The sequence below is a fragment of the Argiope bruennichi genome, chromosome 2, assembly GCF_947563725.1.
Source record: "Argiope bruennichi chromosome 2, qqArgBrue1.1, whole genome shotgun sequence".
NCBI lineage: Eukaryota > Metazoa > Arthropoda > Arachnida > Araneae > Araneidae > Argiope > Argiope bruennichi.
The window spans coordinates 88,678,140-88,696,099 of NC_079152.1; the positions used below are offsets into that span (position 1 = coordinate 88,678,140).

Genomic DNA, 17,960 nt, shown 5'->3' on the forward strand with positions numbered 1-17,960 from the left:
ATTAATACCTTAAGGCCGCCTTATGATTGCTTGGCAAGTAAACAGGTATTTAGGGCATTAAAAATATATGATGAAAATATATAGAAAACTAATATTAACATTTCAATAAATTGCTTTTAAAGTTTAAAAGATAATACTTCATAAAATTTCAACTATGCGGAAATCATATGAATAACTATGGTAATTATTTTTTAATCCATTTTAGTACCTCTAGATAAAAAATAAAGGAATTTATTAAAATATGAGACGTCTTTGCTCTTGAATTGAAATTTTATAACTGTCATCCGGAAAATATCTTAAGAGGAATAAGATGGAAGTAGAAAAGTTGATTAAATGTATAATTTTGTAACATATGTAAAAAAAGAAAAGTTTCCGATATTTGAATAAATATACGTATAATAAGTATTAGTATATAATAAATATTGGAGCATATACTTATACATGAAGCAATAAAACATCATGTATTAAACTACATGCAGCAACATTCATTTTACATTACAATACAATTAAAACAGTACATTCTATGTATGAAACATACGAAATTTATATTAAAATTAGCTCCTTTAAAAGGTAGCATCTGTGATTTCTTTTGAGATTAAGTTTTTAACTGAATACAAACAAAATAATTGTATTAATTAATTTGCTAATTTTAAAAAAAATTGTTAAATTAGTTACACAGAAATTAAAAGAATAAAATTGGAATCTCTAAAAGTTTTGACAAATGTGTATGTTTAAATACTTGAAATTTTGAATATTTTCTCTACTATACGAAATATGATAACTAAAGTTTAAAAATAACAGATATCTAAAATAATTTGGAATATTACAAGAGTATTTAAATGCAAACATAAATAAAACGTCCAGTAATTTTTAAACATCAAATAGTCAATTTTTAAAATTCGTAAACAATTTAATTTTTATATAATTAATATAAAATTTTTAGCAATCCGTTTTGTTAAATATATAAACAACATGCAGGGTAATGTAAAAAAATTTCATAACAACAGAAGTTATATTTGGATGACAACTGTTTAATGCCTATGTAGTTGTTTAGGATTATATCCTTAAAATACTGAAAAATGCTCCTTCCGATTTATTAAAATGAGCTATGAGACCATATTTTAAATTATGGAGTTGTTCTTTGTAAATTTTACTGCTTGCAAAATAAAAATAGTCTCCTTTGTAAAACAAAACTATTTTCGAACTCCTGGATTGTAAAAAAAATTATTCGACTTATTACCATTTGCATGATAAAGCCATTAAGTTAAATACAAAACATTATTATTTATTTATTGATTAATTGTGATAAAAAATGACAAACTTGTACTTGGTTAAAAATATCTAACCACATGTATTAGAAAATTTGATTTTCAAGCTAAAAAAAAGATTACTTGAAGATTGAATTTTTCTGCATAATCAGTTTTAAAATTCAAATAAAATCTTTAAAAGAATTGTTTATCATTTTCTCTGAAATGACTTATTAACTATCATATATTGCACTTTTAATATTTTTCGTTCAGTTCTAAATTTAAATACTTTACACTAGTGGCAACAGAAAAAGATAAATAAAAAATGTTATATCATGATAAAAAGAATAATAAAAAGTAATTTCATTAGAATTATTTTCTTCTGTCAAATAATTTCCATGGAAAAGCATAAACAGTTTCAATATAGTAGGCAACACAAGTCATCTATTTTAATGGTAACGGAGAGACAGTTTTCTTAGTAAAGAATTTTAAAAAGTTAGGTATGCAAATATTATTTCAGCACTAAACACTATAGAAACAGTATCTGAAACTGAAAAGATAAAGGTAAGAAAATAAACATGCTCAAAGTTTATACGAATCTCAAGAGAAAACAGCATTCAATTTTAGCTTAGCTCCAAAAGTTTCTTTTTTTAAATAAAAACACCGTGTATATGTTTGTGTTCTACAAGTCAGAAAATTTACCTTAAAGCTACCAAATTTAGCATAAATATGTATTAGAGATTGTAAATTTGTGCCTTGAAAGGATTTTTTTAAAAATCTTTTACTAGAATTGTATAGAATTGAAAATTAAATTAAGATTTTTGTTATCTGGTCACAGTGAGCTATTTAAATATTAGTGCACTAGACTTATTTTTACACCATTTTAAAATTAAAAAAATGAATATTTTATTATACTAGTTTAGTTGTTGAACTCTCTTGTTCTAAATTTTAAAAGTTAAATATTTTGCATATTTTTTTTTAAAAATTCTCTTAATTGTTGCAATGGAATTCAAACCCTTTTCTTTATTTCAAAATGTCATCGTATGATATTTTCTTCCAACCTTAAAAGCTAGAAAAGAAATCTTTCACTTATTTTTTGCGCTTTTTAGTTGAGGATGTAAATTTTACAGTAATTCAAACAGAATAGTTTAGAAAAAAGATTGCCTGTATAGTAATTTTTTTTATGGTTTTATGATGCCACATGACTTAATTTCATTAGGAAGGTTCACGTGCAATATGAACGAAACAGAAGAAAGACTATTTAAATAAGAAGGTGTTACTATTTATCACAATTTGATGATTAAAAAGTACTTTGTTGAGGAGATTATTCACAAATTATGTATATGATATTTAATTAAACAAAACCAATATTCCTGATGAACGAACTTGCCTTCCAAGAGAAGAATAAAAGCATATGCAGAATAAAAGCAGAATGTTATAAAGAAAAAAAAAATAAAGGGAAGAATAATTCAAGAATAAAAGCAATCATTAAAGTAGGAAATTTATTTCTATTTTATTTATAATAAATTTATTTCCAAAATATGAAATTTTATACTAAAATTTGTTAATTTACTATCCTTATTCAGAAAATTACTTGCAGTACTAACTTCTTTATGCATATTTATTTTGAAAAATTAACGTCCTATTTTTTGCGTTCAGAAGAATTTCTAATGACCGTTTGGACTTAACTTTAAACCATAATCTGATCACAAATTCTTCACATATATACCATTTTATATTCCAAGGCAATTGTTGCCAGACGTATTTGGAATTTTTTTCTACATTATTCTGTTCCTCATATTTTGAATTTGTTGTCACTGAAATTCAACTTTTTGAAAACTACTAAATTTCTTCCTGTATTCTTTGAATAAACAAACTTTAGTTTTAAACACTTGCAATTTCTGCTAAATTTTCTCTTGCAATGTACAAGTAAAAAACACATATCAACGGTAAAATTCAAAATGAACACTATACAATCTACGAACATATGCTGCTGCTGAATTTCACTTCTTCCTTATTATATAATATCCTTTATTGTTAACACTTCATATCATAATTAACATCATAGAACATTCGCAATTAATACAATTAAGAGGTAGAAAAACTTGTTTATTTGCATTATACAAAGAAAACTTTCCTTGATTATATATTATCGTTGTTGAAAGTTTTGTTACATTATTTTCATTATTAAGACCACGAAGCATAACAAACATAAATAAAAATAATATAAATAAATGACAGAGATAAAATAATGTAAACCATAAATAAATGAGAAGGATAATTGCTTTCAAGGTCAAATATAAGTGACATTTTTATCAGCTATGTCATCATTTAGTAATTAAAAAAAACATCTGAAATGACTGTTACATCAGATTCTTGACAGTTTTATCGTTTCATTATCATTAGTTTACTTAATTAAAAATATTTTATGCGCTTATTGTTGTTTATTCTATCCATTATATATTTTAATTAACTTTCATGAAAATATGTAGGTTCATTTCCTAGCAATTGATGACTAGTTTTATAAGTGCAGTGCTTGAAAATATTAATAATTTATGTATTTCACTTTAAGTTCAGGAAAAATAATGTTTATAAAACTGGAATTTACATCGGATTCTATTTGACCTAGAATATTTTTATTCGGGAATAATATTTATAAATCAAAATCATTGTTAGTATTTCAGCAAAAGTAAAATATCTCTAACATAATTATTAACTCGCGAGATATATGAAGTTTATTATGATTAAAATTTAATGAGATGATACAAATAATAAAAATAGTATCATAATTTTTAATGCACTTCTCATAAACGGAATGTTATCATGTCAGCATAAGCTTAATTCGGCATCTCTAATTTGCTTATTTTCTAGCTTTCCTTTTTCTTTATAATTGCATGGGCTCTCGGATCCAGAACAGTTGTATAATATTTTTTGGAAATCTGAAATTTCATCGTTTGCTTTTGATGTGATACTTCCGGAATTATCAAAAATTTAAAGAAAGGAAATCTAAAATTTTAATTCAACAAAGTAACCTCATTACTTTGTGCATTATAAGCGTCTAATAAGAATGTAATACAAAACTTGAAAATTATTTAACATATACTATAAACTAAATAAATATTTTTTTTGCTTTAAAAAGAATTAATTTAGTTAATTAACCAAAGGAATTTATCTGTGAGGGGACAATGTTTCAATTTATGATCAAAATGTTTTATTTATAGAAATGGCCATTTTATTACTTTTGTTTCATGGCAGATTACAAATACTTTAGTCCAGAAAATTTCTTTTTACATTTAATAACAAATCATATAAACTTTCTCATAATTAAACGTATTATAATTTTAATTCAATAATATTCTATATAAAAATATGATGCCGCAATTAAAAAATAATAATATCTAAGTTTATTCAGCTGTAATAAAATATATGTAATCTATAATTGAATTTGAAAACATTTAGCATGAAAATTGATAATTTAATAACACGTTTCCCAAACCTATTATTTTCTTCTCAAAGCATTAGTTTGATAGTCTATCTGAAACAAACATTTAAATTCTTCCTGGAAATTTTAAGTCATATAAGAAAAAATATAATTTCGTAATGTATTTTTTAAAGTCATTACAAACATAAGTGATTTCTAAAAAAATAAATGTTGCAGGAAAGTGTTTCCCATATAAAGAGATTTTTTGGGAGGGTCGTGAGATATCAACTCCTTGTGTGCCAAGAAGTATACGAAAAAGCTTACAATCGTAAGTGGATAACAATTAATAGTGGAATAAATATAATAAATTTTGCAGGAAAAGAAAACTGTAATTGAATTTATCATTTTAATTTTCTGTAATTATTTTATTTTTCATGGTTCGAAATTATTTTTAAAAGAAACGTTTCTTTCATTTTCTCTTCATTCTATTTTCCTCCTCGATAAATTTTCCTCTTTATCTTATTAGTTCATGAGATCGAGCAATTCTTTGTGATGTAAAAAAAAAACAAAATTATTATATCGATTATTTTCAAAATAAATAAATATACTCCCTCTAAGTATAGATTTCTCTAGCCCGGTAATCCACATTATAAATGACTCGGAGCGAATAATAATTTAAGTTGCATGATTGGAACCCTGGATAGCTTGTCTTTGCCTCCTCCAAGTAATCATTCATCTCCTTATTTCAGAATGGAATTGAGTAATATCAGAGGCGTCCTATCTCTTCACTGTCTGTTAATATTGCTGTCAAGATGTTTAATTGAAATAACATCACAGTGACACATGAGGCATCATTCTGGATTATATCCCTGCTATGTGGGCCCCATGGCAATCTTCTAGATTTTAGCCTCACTTAAGCCATTTTAAGCGCTATCTTAATGAAAAGGATTAGGATTATTCCTAAATCTTCGTTGAAGTTTCGTCATTTATAAATTTTATTGATGACATTTTCGTTGCTTAAGACCTTGAAGGAGGTTATTCTGTTAAAAGACGAAAATATTTGAACTTTCAATAAAATAAATATTTTTTTAAAAAATTGTTTACATTTAAATTAGAAATATTGCGGTCATCAAACCATTTATTTAAGTAGTTTCAATGCACTTTTATTTAGCTTAAAATGTTCCATGTTTACAAATCTCATATTTGTGAAAATAAAATTTAAAAATAGATTTTTCGCTCTTTAATAAACAAAAATTAAGATATTCTGTGAAGTTATGTGTTTTAGATTATAGTATATTATTTTAATAGCTTTATACTTTTATTATTGATAAAAAACTGGCATAAAATTCCTTTATAGAGACGCTATTTGGAAGTTAATTTGAGAAAAAAAATACAGCAAAATTTCGCAAAATTTATTTTAATCACTTCATACTTTTATTAATAACCACCTAACTGTTTTAGTTTTAATTTCTTTACTATCTAATAAGATGACACCTTTCATTTTGGGAATATTTTCTTATTTTGATTCAAATGGAAATCCATTGAATACTTGAGATATCTATGTATTCGAAGTAATTTTAATATTGAATTGTAATCGTTATGAATGTTTTTTTTTTTTTTGCTTACAACTATCAAAATTCGATAAATCGATACACGTATGGCATACGGGCAAAACAGTTAAGCGGTTAATAAATGGTAGATATTTAATTCCATTGCAGATATGCTGTTTTGGAGTTAATTTCAGAAAAACTGATTACAAAATTACGCAATATTTATTTTAATGAATTGAGGTGCGTTTTACAGTAGAAAATAATAGAAAATGTTGCACAATACAAGACCGTTTTTATTATTGTAGAATATATATAAAAAAGGTTTCAAATATTTCTTCATTTATTCATCTGATTCACACAGAAAGTGGATTTTCGTTGAAATCTGATCTTTAAAAAATGATCCGCTAAGTTCACAACCGAAACATTACCATTAAGTTAACGAAGTCTCAACGTTTTTATTTTACTACTTAATTAGTGAAATTCCGATACAATCTACCAAACTGAATGAAGTGAAACATAATATCATCTAAAAAGATTTGAAAACTGTTGAAGGAGGCATAAAATCTAATTTCTCCACTATAATGTGAGACACTGTGATTGAATGAATATCCTATGGAATATGATATACTGTAAAAATTATAATGAATATTTTAGTGTTGTATTGAAGACACTGCAATGACAGATGAGAATGATAATGAGGAGATATTATTATAATATTCAAAAGAATAAATGCTAGCAATATGAGATACATTATGAAAGGCATTTCATTTTTTAGAAAAAAAGTAACACATGCGTTTCAATTTTAATAGAATTGTGAACGTTTCCAAAAAATGTTTTATATGATACACTTGTAGAAAGCAGGATTACATACATTTTTACAGTTTAAGATATGTGTTAAAGTCTATTAAACAGATAAGCAAAATTCTGCATTTTTTTTCTTAATTAATAAATTTCAATTTAAAACAACAAGGTACCATCTAAACATTTTTTTTATTTTTAATATCTGGAATTAAATTATAATTACACTTTATGTAAGCTAATATTCAATAACTATCACCTCACAATTTTTTTCCGTTTTATTATAAAATGTTCAAAAATTAAAAATTTTTTTCAAGTACCACGTAATATAAAAGTATATACGCGGTTTTCACTGTTACCAATATTTATTTATCCTTTTTTTTTATCATAGACACACGGAAAAATACTCACAAACGTCTGAATTGTGACTTCAAAGATTTATTTTAAAAAGTCACTGCAGATTTTAGAGCTAATTTCATGTACAAGTTTACAAAACTTCAGCATGTTCATAAAAAATTTCGCAAATCTATTTAAAATGTTATGCCTTAGATTTTCAAAACATAATAATATATAACAAAATTACAACACGGAGATATATCAATTTAAAATTTCCATTCCTATAATAGCATTTTTTACAAATACAATTTAATTTACAAATCTATAAAATATTCTATAACTTTACTGGAAAATTAATACATTTATTTTAAATTCCTTACCGTAAAAAATTGCAACAACTTGAGGAAATAAATATTATAATTGCAACAATGAATGTATAAAAGAAAAAGAAAAGGCATCGATTCTCAAGTTTTAATATTAATGATCGTTAAAAAAAAAACAAAAACAAAAAACATATGCATGTTACAGAGTTGTAACCACAATTCTGCTAGATTGATAAATTCACAGAACGCACAAAAATATTTCTACTTTTATTTTCATTACCTTAAAAAAGGTTTCAAGCCTTAAATTTAACATGTTTAAAAAAGCGATTTTTTTTTCAATTTAAATTTTTCTATGCAATTTAAACTGTTTATCCTTAAAAAAAGTACTATATATAGAATATAGTACTTTTTTTAAGTACTTTTATAGTATTTTTTTTTGCTATTAGTATGTATAGAATATAATACTAATAATATAATAATACTAATACTAATAATATATTCAGTATATATAAAAATATGTTAAAAAATTGAATCAATTCATTCATAAATTTGTTTAAATAAATATATTAACATATTTCAATCAGCAATTGTATCTTAAAAAGCAATCTTTATAATGACCTTTCATAGCAAAATACTTGAAAAGTGGATATAGTAACATTGCTTATTCGCCTGTCATGCACTAAAAATGGTTAAATAATAAAAATATAGATACCGCTGCTCAAATTTGCAGATATAGTTAGAATGATTTAAGTTATCATATAAGCTTATAAAATATAACGGTATTTGGATACATTTTTTGATACCATATCAGTTTAAAAATGCTTATTAACTGAACGATGAAATTTCGAAAATTTGAGGCTCGATTGCATATAATTTCAGATAATATTACAATTATAGTGTATACTCAGCAACAATGCATTTTTCTGTAAAGTTCGTATTTTGTACTCAGTTTCTGTAGTTCAAATGTAAAAATTAAATTATTTTGAAATTATAATCTGCCACCTTTGGTATATTTGAATTATTCTATTTTCTTTAAGTCTTTTGAATTGTTTGAAATATTCACTTATGAATTATGCAACCATTTGTTTCATGATTTTTAATACCATTTATACTGAAATAGTGAACTACACATTAGATAGATAATCCTTAGAAAAGATTAAATTAAATAAATTTGCAATATTTGGCGACATTTATTTAAATTGAATGAGTTTGTGAAAACGATTTACTTATAGTTCGTTGCGTTCTGAGGGGATTTATTAATAGCTTCAATAAAATATTAAATGGGATGAAAAGTTAATAAACACATAAAATTGGCAGAAAAGTAAAAACATACGTTTTCATAAACTAAAAATAAAATTTTATCACTATTCATGAGACGTTGAACTATTTATACCAAAATTGAATTTTAATTTGTCTTTATTCTTTAATGTAATTTTAAGATTTAATCAATCACTATAATACCCTATACATAAATATTTACTACTTCCTTTAAGTATTAAATGTATAAAATTAATGTTATTTCGTAACTATTTTCAATAATTTGATCTTGGCTTTTTTTTTATATATCATTAAATTTAAATTTCGGACATGAAATAAATGGTATCTTAAATATTAGTTACTTTCAATAAAATTTGATGAAAACACTTTGAATATTATAAGTAACTTGAAACATAGCAATAAATAGTAAAATATTTAAATAACGAGAATGCGCAGGATTAAAAGTGGCCAGAACATGACACCTAATGCCTACTAAACCTTTAAGTTAATATTGACAAGCCACCCTTCTTAGTTCACAGTTGTTACTGTGGGTTTTCCTATTTCAAATGAAGTTATTGCTCATTGTGGTAACAAATCTTATCCCTCTATTATTCAGGATTTTAAATTGTGGAAAAAGGCATTAATTTTGAACAAATTGCTTCCCAAATTACCCATTAGAGGATGGAGATTCAGTTATCTGTTTGGATTGCTATCTGGTAAAAATTCGCTGGGTTCAAAAAATTACCAAATAGCTGAGCTTCGTGTTTGCTCTCACTGTTATAAACTATAAAATAAAATCGTCACCAGCAATCCTAATAGTTCATTTTTGCTATAATTAGTCAGTTGGTCGTATCAACATTCTGCCATGAACTACAATTACTCAAAGAAAAATTACCATGTATGAAAATAATTCAACTTAAAAGTTTCTTTAAAAATGGTGCTTTTAAATTTTTAAAAAGTGATTAATCTAACATAAAAGTGTACATCGCATTTCTTATTCTCTAAATTAAAATACACAATTATTTTTTAAATACTGATGCCAGCTATTTGGAATAATTGTGAAAAATGCTTTAAATTTAAAAAACCAGTAAACATTTCAATGAAACTGACATTCAATAAAAGGTAACTCAATCTCATTACTAGATTAGCAATAAAAGTGGTAAGAAATTTAATGACAATAAAAAATAATCAGTCATAAAAACATTAGTGTCAAACTGTTTCTTTGGGGAAACGGGACTGTGTTGCATTTAATATAGAATTTATGAAACAAACTGAAAATTGAAAACTGCTCAACAACAGAGATAATTAATTTTATCTGTACAAATAGCAAAATTTCTGGAAAAAATTCAACTTTACTTGCTTCTTATAGTACTGTAGCGTATGTTACTTTTGAAATTGATTAATCATACTTGGCAAATTTTAAGTACATCATATTATGATTTGATGACTTTTTTGCGGTTGTTTGTAGAGAATGTTGAGCATGCAACAGAATGTAGAATCTGTGAGAACAAGTATCACATTGAAGCTATTCGGTTTTTCTGGAAATTATATGTTATTCCTTATGTCGTTTTACCTTCAGTCGTATGAGCTTGAAAAAAATATTGTGTAAAAGATAGAAAAAAGGCAATGGACTTTTACAGTGATATCGATCTTTATTCTCAGTGAATGTTCTATAATGTTCTACAAATTGTATAATGTTTTATTACATTTCAGGCTTTAGTATTCATTTTTGTATTCTTTTTTCTCTCCCACTCTCTCTCACACTGTACAGCACCGCAGTTTTCGCGACAGAAAATGTTAAGACAATTGTTCTACGCACTCTTCCATCTCTAACATTATTCTTCTGTTACTTTAGATGCGATTTTAATTCCAAAATAATGCTTCAACGAGCCTTTCGAGTGTTTGATTAATATATTCTGTTCTAATGTCATTTTTTTCGTTTAGACAATTTGTTTCAATTAAGTGACATATCATATCTACACATTCATTTGCCATTAAACTTATGCAGAAATTTTGCTATATAATATCTGGTCAAAACAGTTATGGAAATGTTGACAACTGCAAGCATTAATAAATTCGGAAACTAAGCAAAACATTTGACTCTAATAAGCATACTTACAAATCATACAATCGAAAGAGTAAACAGTTTTATTAAAGAAGTACTTAACTATAAATTTAGTACTTCTTTAATTAACTGTTAAAGAAGAAACTGTGAAAGAAGTACTAAATTCTAAACTGAATTAGTAATTCTAAATTGAATTCTTTTTTATATTCCAGTAAATTCAATATTTTTAAAAATTTCTTTCACATTAATGTGCATTAGTTTTTTAATATGTTGAGGAAAACGAACAAATGAATATCTAAATAAAATACATTCTGGTAGAGAAAATGTTGAACTTTTTATATAAAATATAATTTTAGAACAGTTCTTAAAATAACCATATTCTAACCAAATTATAGGGAATTAAAAAATTATTTCAAATTCTGAATTGTACGTGTTTTTCTAACCAAGCATTTTTATTAAAATGCCACATACGTGTAAAAGTACGGAAAAATTTCTAATTGAAATTTATTTTTCATGTTATGATATTAACAGCTTTGAATGTATTTACACATTTTTTCCAGATTCTTGATTAGAGTATAACACTGACTATTCCTGTATTAAACAAAGAACACTGTGAAAACTATTAAAGGGGCTTTTGCTATTTTTGCAAAATATAAAATTTTGCATAATTACCAAACTTCGAGAATAAAGCTCATTTAAAGAATTCATTGTCTGTTTTATTTACCCAAAAATTTTCATATATTATCACAAAACAACAAGATATTTAATATTTTTCGTCAGTTTTTTTCAATCAGGATTAAAAGCAATGCTAAGAAATAATTTTTTATATTTTTTAAAGGCTCTATGTCAAATAAACTTCTGACACCTTTTCCAAAAACTGCTACTCACTTTCATTTTTTTTATACTTATCTTTTTCCAAAAGAGTAAAGAGAAGAAGCTTCGAAAGCGACTTTTTAAACTCACGCCAGTCTCATTGAAGTCTTAATGCTGGATCAGTACTTTTTCCTTCCTGGAAAGACAATAACAATCGGTCTCGGATCTTATAGCTGTACTCGAAATCCATCATCCGGATCGATTTGAGTGGCAATCTGATTCCAGTTTTACTCTCTTCTTATATATTCTTTTATTTCCCTATTTCCCTGTCTGGGGTGTTACTCCGACCTTCCCCTCACCACCCCCTTTCTCTGGTAACGCCATGAGAAATAACGACTAAATCTTATTTCTGGATCATGCGACAATGGAATTGAAAGTACACTTTGGGGAAAGTAAACATATTTTGAACTCTTGGTCGGCCAATGAATTTATATTGAAAAGCAATTCGAATGTTTGAATTCGTAGAAATTTGAAAAGGAGTCACATTTTGTGTTTCCTTTAAATTTTTTTCAATACTAAACACATTATTTCGCAATCGGATTGTTATTCGATGAACTCCTTTTTTTTTTCATGATGCAACTTCTACAGTGCGTGCATGTTAATATTATGTAATGTCATAATTCGTATGTGAAATACAGGTATATTTTCTTGCTCAATAATTTTTGAATAACGTCATTCCAATTTAATATAACCAGTGAGATTGGACTTCTAAAAACTTTCTTGCATACGCTGTAATGAACATGTCAAGTCAGAGAACTCCTTACATGGCACTACGAAATATTAATCGTTGGTAACAATTAAGCATTTTTACTGAATCTATCGAATCATCCTTGTCGAGTTATTTAGCAATGCGATTAATAACTGATATACGGTTAATAGAGTGTCCAAAAATTGAATTTGTGTTTTAAACACGTTTTTTTCAATCGATTGAAACATAGATTCGTCACAAAAGGGCATTTGTTGTCCCAAATTCCCATTCCAAATTTGTAAATTTAGGATACAGCATTTTTGAATCATCTCGCTTATTTATTTCTGAAAATGCAAACCGACAGACAGTCAACTCGCACTTAGATTTGGCTCAAAATGTGACAGATGTGTGTACTGTAGATGTAAAATTTGTCTACCGAATTTTATCTCTCTAAGTCTCTCCGTTTTGTAATTATCGTGTTAAAGTATATTCGGACAGCCGGACAAACGGATTTCCTCTAAGAAGATTTCATTCAAAATATGAGAGAAATCTGCAAATTTGGTGTGAAGACCATATACCAAATTTCACCCGTCTAGTTCAAATCGATTTCGAATTATCTTTGTCACAAACAGAGAGACGGACAAAAATGTGTTTTCCGAATTCAGAAATTTCTAAAACGTAGAGATTTGTTAAAATTTCGAGATCGAATTTTTTACCCTTAGTATACTTTTTCTATACTATGTATGAGATAAAGTAAAAATTGTTAATCTCCTTCTCTCAAGAGATTCATACCATTAGACTTGTGTTATACAATATTCTTGGGCCTTCGTAATGTAGATAAGAATATCCAGTATACAATTTGGACCTCCCCTTTCCAATATTTACATATTAACGGTATGCCATCAGTGAATATAATTAAATTTTAGCTATGAAAGAAACTATTAGCATTATAATCAAATCATTATTGTTAATAATAATCAAAATTACGAATTTCGTGAAATGATTCAAATTAAAGAGAAATATAAATTAACTGTATACCATTCATGAACATAGTTGAATTTTATTTCCTGTGAAAAGTGTTTAGTAATTGTCCTCATAATATCAGATGTATCTTTTTCGTTTGCAGTCCAATCTGGTAACGAAAGAACCTATACACCCTAATATAATAAAATCATTTTTAATAATCCAAATTAGAAACCTCATGAATCGATTAACGTTAAAAAAGTTTGTTACCACTTGTCATTGGAGAACATATTGAACTTTATCATCTGGTAGAACACGTTTAGCATTTAAAGTGATCAAACTTATCTTATCCAGTTATGGTGAGTGTTTGCCTCTCAATAAACTGTGTGCCCTATTAGCACAAGATATTGTACGATATTCTCATGATGTTGTTCGAAGATCTGAATGTCGGGTACATATCGAACAATATTATTCGACATTTTGTGCTAATAGGGTGAGGTTGTCTAGAGGTGGAGCCGAACTGTTTCTTCTATTATTTATTTCGCCATTCAACATTTTCTCAGTTGTTTTAATTTGTGTGTGTGTGTGCGTGCGTGCCCGCAGTGTGTGTGTGTGCGTGCCCGCAGTGTGTGTGTGTGCGTGCGTGCCCGCAGTGTGTGTGTGAGCGTGTGTGCTCGTGGTGTGTGTTCTGTGTGTGTGTGAGTGTGCGCGCGTGTTGTGTGTATTCGATGTGTGTGTGTGTGCGCTTGTGTGTGTATTGGCACTCTACACGCAGTTTTACGTAGAGCTTCAAAATTTGGCCCACATATATTTTGGTGGGTGGGATGTGTATCTCGGAGCGTAATTTTGAAATTTTTTGATTAGCTCAAATTAAGCTAAATACTGAATGCTCTTTAGCAATAACCTCCAAAAATAATCTCGCATAAAACTTATTCTTTCGGCTTTTAAAGCCCAAACCATTATCTTTTCAACTATTTCAATTTATTTATTGCATAATTCTTCAGTCTAGATTTAATTAACTTGTATAAATATATTTAAGTATATTTCACAGCAGCATTTTCACGTGTGTGTGTGTGCGTGCGTGCGTGCGTGCGTGCGTGTTCGTGTGTCCATTTTGGGATCAGCAAATTTGATATAATTTGAATTTTGCAATTGTTTTGTCTGATACTCCTCCAGTTGTTGGAAGAAATGATCGACTCTTCTTTAATATTCTTTTTGATTTCATTCATTATTATATTGATCAAACAATAGGGGAACACGATGAGAAATGTTTCACAATATATACTTCCAAAAAGAGAACATTCTTTCAGCATTATACTTATATCTCATGTACACACATTCGTCGATCTCCTCAATGTAACCGACGTTACCGATATTTCTCTTTCGTTGTTATTGTCCTTTCAAGGGTGCATACTTCTTAGATATCCGTAATCTCAATCCGTAACTGTTTTGACAGACATTCTTAATTGCTTTTAGCAGAATGTGGTCGATATTAGAGGTCTTCATGCCAGTAATAAAGGAATCGTAAAGCAGTTGTATATGTAATGCGACTTCTATAGAATCAATTTTCTTAGATGCATTATAGTATTTTTCTATATGTACAGAGAAAATACACTATAAATAAATGCGTTCTTAATGGATATTTAGGTTAATTGGGTGAGAAAATTCGCATTCTCGATTTCGTAATGGTATTCGTAACAGTAATTCCAGAAATAGCGAATTTTCTCTATTAATTTCGAGGTACGCCCTAGAGATACCTGCAGATTAAGTGTAATAACGAGTGTAATGTAATGTAATTCTGTATCAAAATTTTCTTCAAGTAGTTACAAGTAGCCAAAAATTTCAAGTAGATAACAAGTTTTACAATTATCTTATTGAACTACGCACTCAGGAATAAAATACTTAAAATGAAATAGGTTGTCATTCACTATGAAACTTAGCTGGTGATTTTTTGTAGCCATTAATTGCTGGCATGCATTTATACTTTTCCCTCCGGATCATCTAAATTTCGATACTAATTTACAATTTTATTTTCAAAACATATTATTTTATTAACTTTTTGACTATTACCTGACGAACCTCACCGAATACATTGAACTTGGGCTTATAGTGCATGCAGAATACCAATTTTTTCTTTTCAACTAAGAAATTAAAAATTTAAAAGTGGAATATTTTTTTTTTATAAAACATTTTTTTTCATCTGAAAATATGCTTCATTTGACATTTTTTTCCTCAATTTCAATGATTTCTGCTACAAGATTGCCTTTTATTTAATTTGCTGGTACCATATTAGGTTGCCAAAATATTGCTAAAAATAGAAAAAGCATTAATAAAGAAATTTACCTTTTTTAACTCAATTAAATCTGCACTTTTTCTCTATATTTATTTATTTATTCTTAAATTAACAATTCTTTAATTTTTTTTTCTTAGAGAATTATCATCTTAAACATGATTTTTTTAGCTAAAAACGAGTTGTAGCTACAATTAACTTTTGTAGCTGTCATAAACACGAACTTAAGTGATTTACTCTCTATGGAGAAACCAAAGAAAAAAATGCGACAGTTGATAATGTTAAGAGTTTTACGCATTTGAGATTGGTAATGACTCTTATTTTCAAAACGAGATTAGAGAAAGTTGTTGAATTTATATTATGGGGCTCTTGATATTATTCACTCTCTCAGATCAATTATATACAGCTATATTTATAATAATTAGATTTTGAGAGGCTTATTTGATAAACGAATTTATTTGCGACTCAAATGTTAAAGTAAAAATATTTATTTATTTGAATTAAAATTGTGGGGAAAAGAATCAATTCAAAAGTGTTTAAAAATTCAGCTTATTTTACACACAGACATAGATGTACATATATTGAAGGGACAATTTTTTTATAATTAACTTTTCAAAAGAAGTTTTTTCAACAGTTATATATATCAATAATGTCATAAACTCGAAAATTAATGATCCTAATTCGTTATAATAGTTTTTTTTTATGATTTCGTTAAATGTTTTCCGGTGTTTAAATATGGATTCTCAATTATTTGTAGCCAGTTTATTTGATTTTTTAAAATTAAAATTACTTTTATGAATTGCACTTTTAAACACTTAAATTTCTGTATTTAGTAGTATGTCATACGCTATCGAATCCCAGAATTTTAAAATTTTACAATAGAGTCAGTGAAAGGTATTATATTTCGATATAAAATTCAATTAGATTTATATGCAATTTTTAGTTTCATTGCGACAGTATAACTTCTCATCTAATTACATCATAAAATAAAATTAATAATCAAGCGATTAAGGTATATTTTGAGAACCCCCCCCCCCTCGTACGCATACACTTCCAATTTCTTTTGGGGAAGGATTGACTAAAATAGGGACAGAAAGATGCGTGGAAATTCAGTAATATTTTGCTGCAAACCACTTTTTAGGATTGTAATACTTCTTTTATGTATACTTATAAAATGAAAAATTGATCACAGAGACAATTTGTATTTATTGTTTTAAATTGTTTATTGAAAATTTACAACAATAAATTTTGAAATATTAAAAATTTGCAGCAATTTTTTAGTGATTAAAGAAAAAAAAATGATGGCGACTAAAGGCAAATATATATGTCGGAAAACCACTTTTTAAAATAAAAAAATACCCTGGAAAACAGGAGGTAAACTTTTATAAATCAGTTCTATTACTATATAGAGTATTTTGCTCATGTTTACTTACCTTAAATAAATAAATAAATAATTCACTCCCATTTAACTAATATTTAAAATGATTGTTTCTACTGAAAAGGTACAGTATTCTAGTGGTGAATATTCTGTTCACCCAACGATAAAGACATGATTATTAGAAATATTGTATGTAATAAATTTTTAAACTGGTTGCCATTTATATGTAGGGAATATACATGGGTGTTGAGTTTACTAAGATGCATTAAATGTTCTTTCCGACATGAAATATGATATAAATACTAGTTCTACTAGTTTCTACAATAATAATTTTTTTTCAATTGAAATCAATTATTTCTTTTTACATAAATATGTAATATTTATTTTGTTAGATGAAGATTATTCGTCACTCTTTTCAATTTAAAACTCAAATTTTAAATGAGATGACAGGTAGAGGTAATTGGGTAAATGTATAGGTTTATCAAAATTTCAAACCCAAACATTCTTTGCAAAGAAAAATGAAGTAACGTACACAGGATTTTATTGAAATTTCGCACATGCAATAATTTCGGATAACCAAAAAAATATCAAGGGCGTTTAATATTTAAAGATAATAAATATTTATTTTCAATGTTTTTTATTTCTTTTCATATAAAAAAAATATTTAAAAAATATGATCTTCTTATTCCCTAGGAGCAACCTCAACAATTCCCTTTTGAACTATACTTTCATAAAAGTGAAACTTTCAAAACCCAGAGCATTGTGAAAGAA

The 17,960-nt window shown here is 26.8% G+C and overlaps 1 long non-coding RNA gene across 3 annotated transcripts in view; it reads right to left on the reverse strand.

Moving 5' to 3' along the window:
- The window catches only part of LOC129959349 (uncharacterized), a 336,984-nt gene that overhangs the window by 275,024 nt on the left and 44,000 nt on the right, over positions 1 to 17,960 (reverse strand). The window lies entirely within an intron of this gene.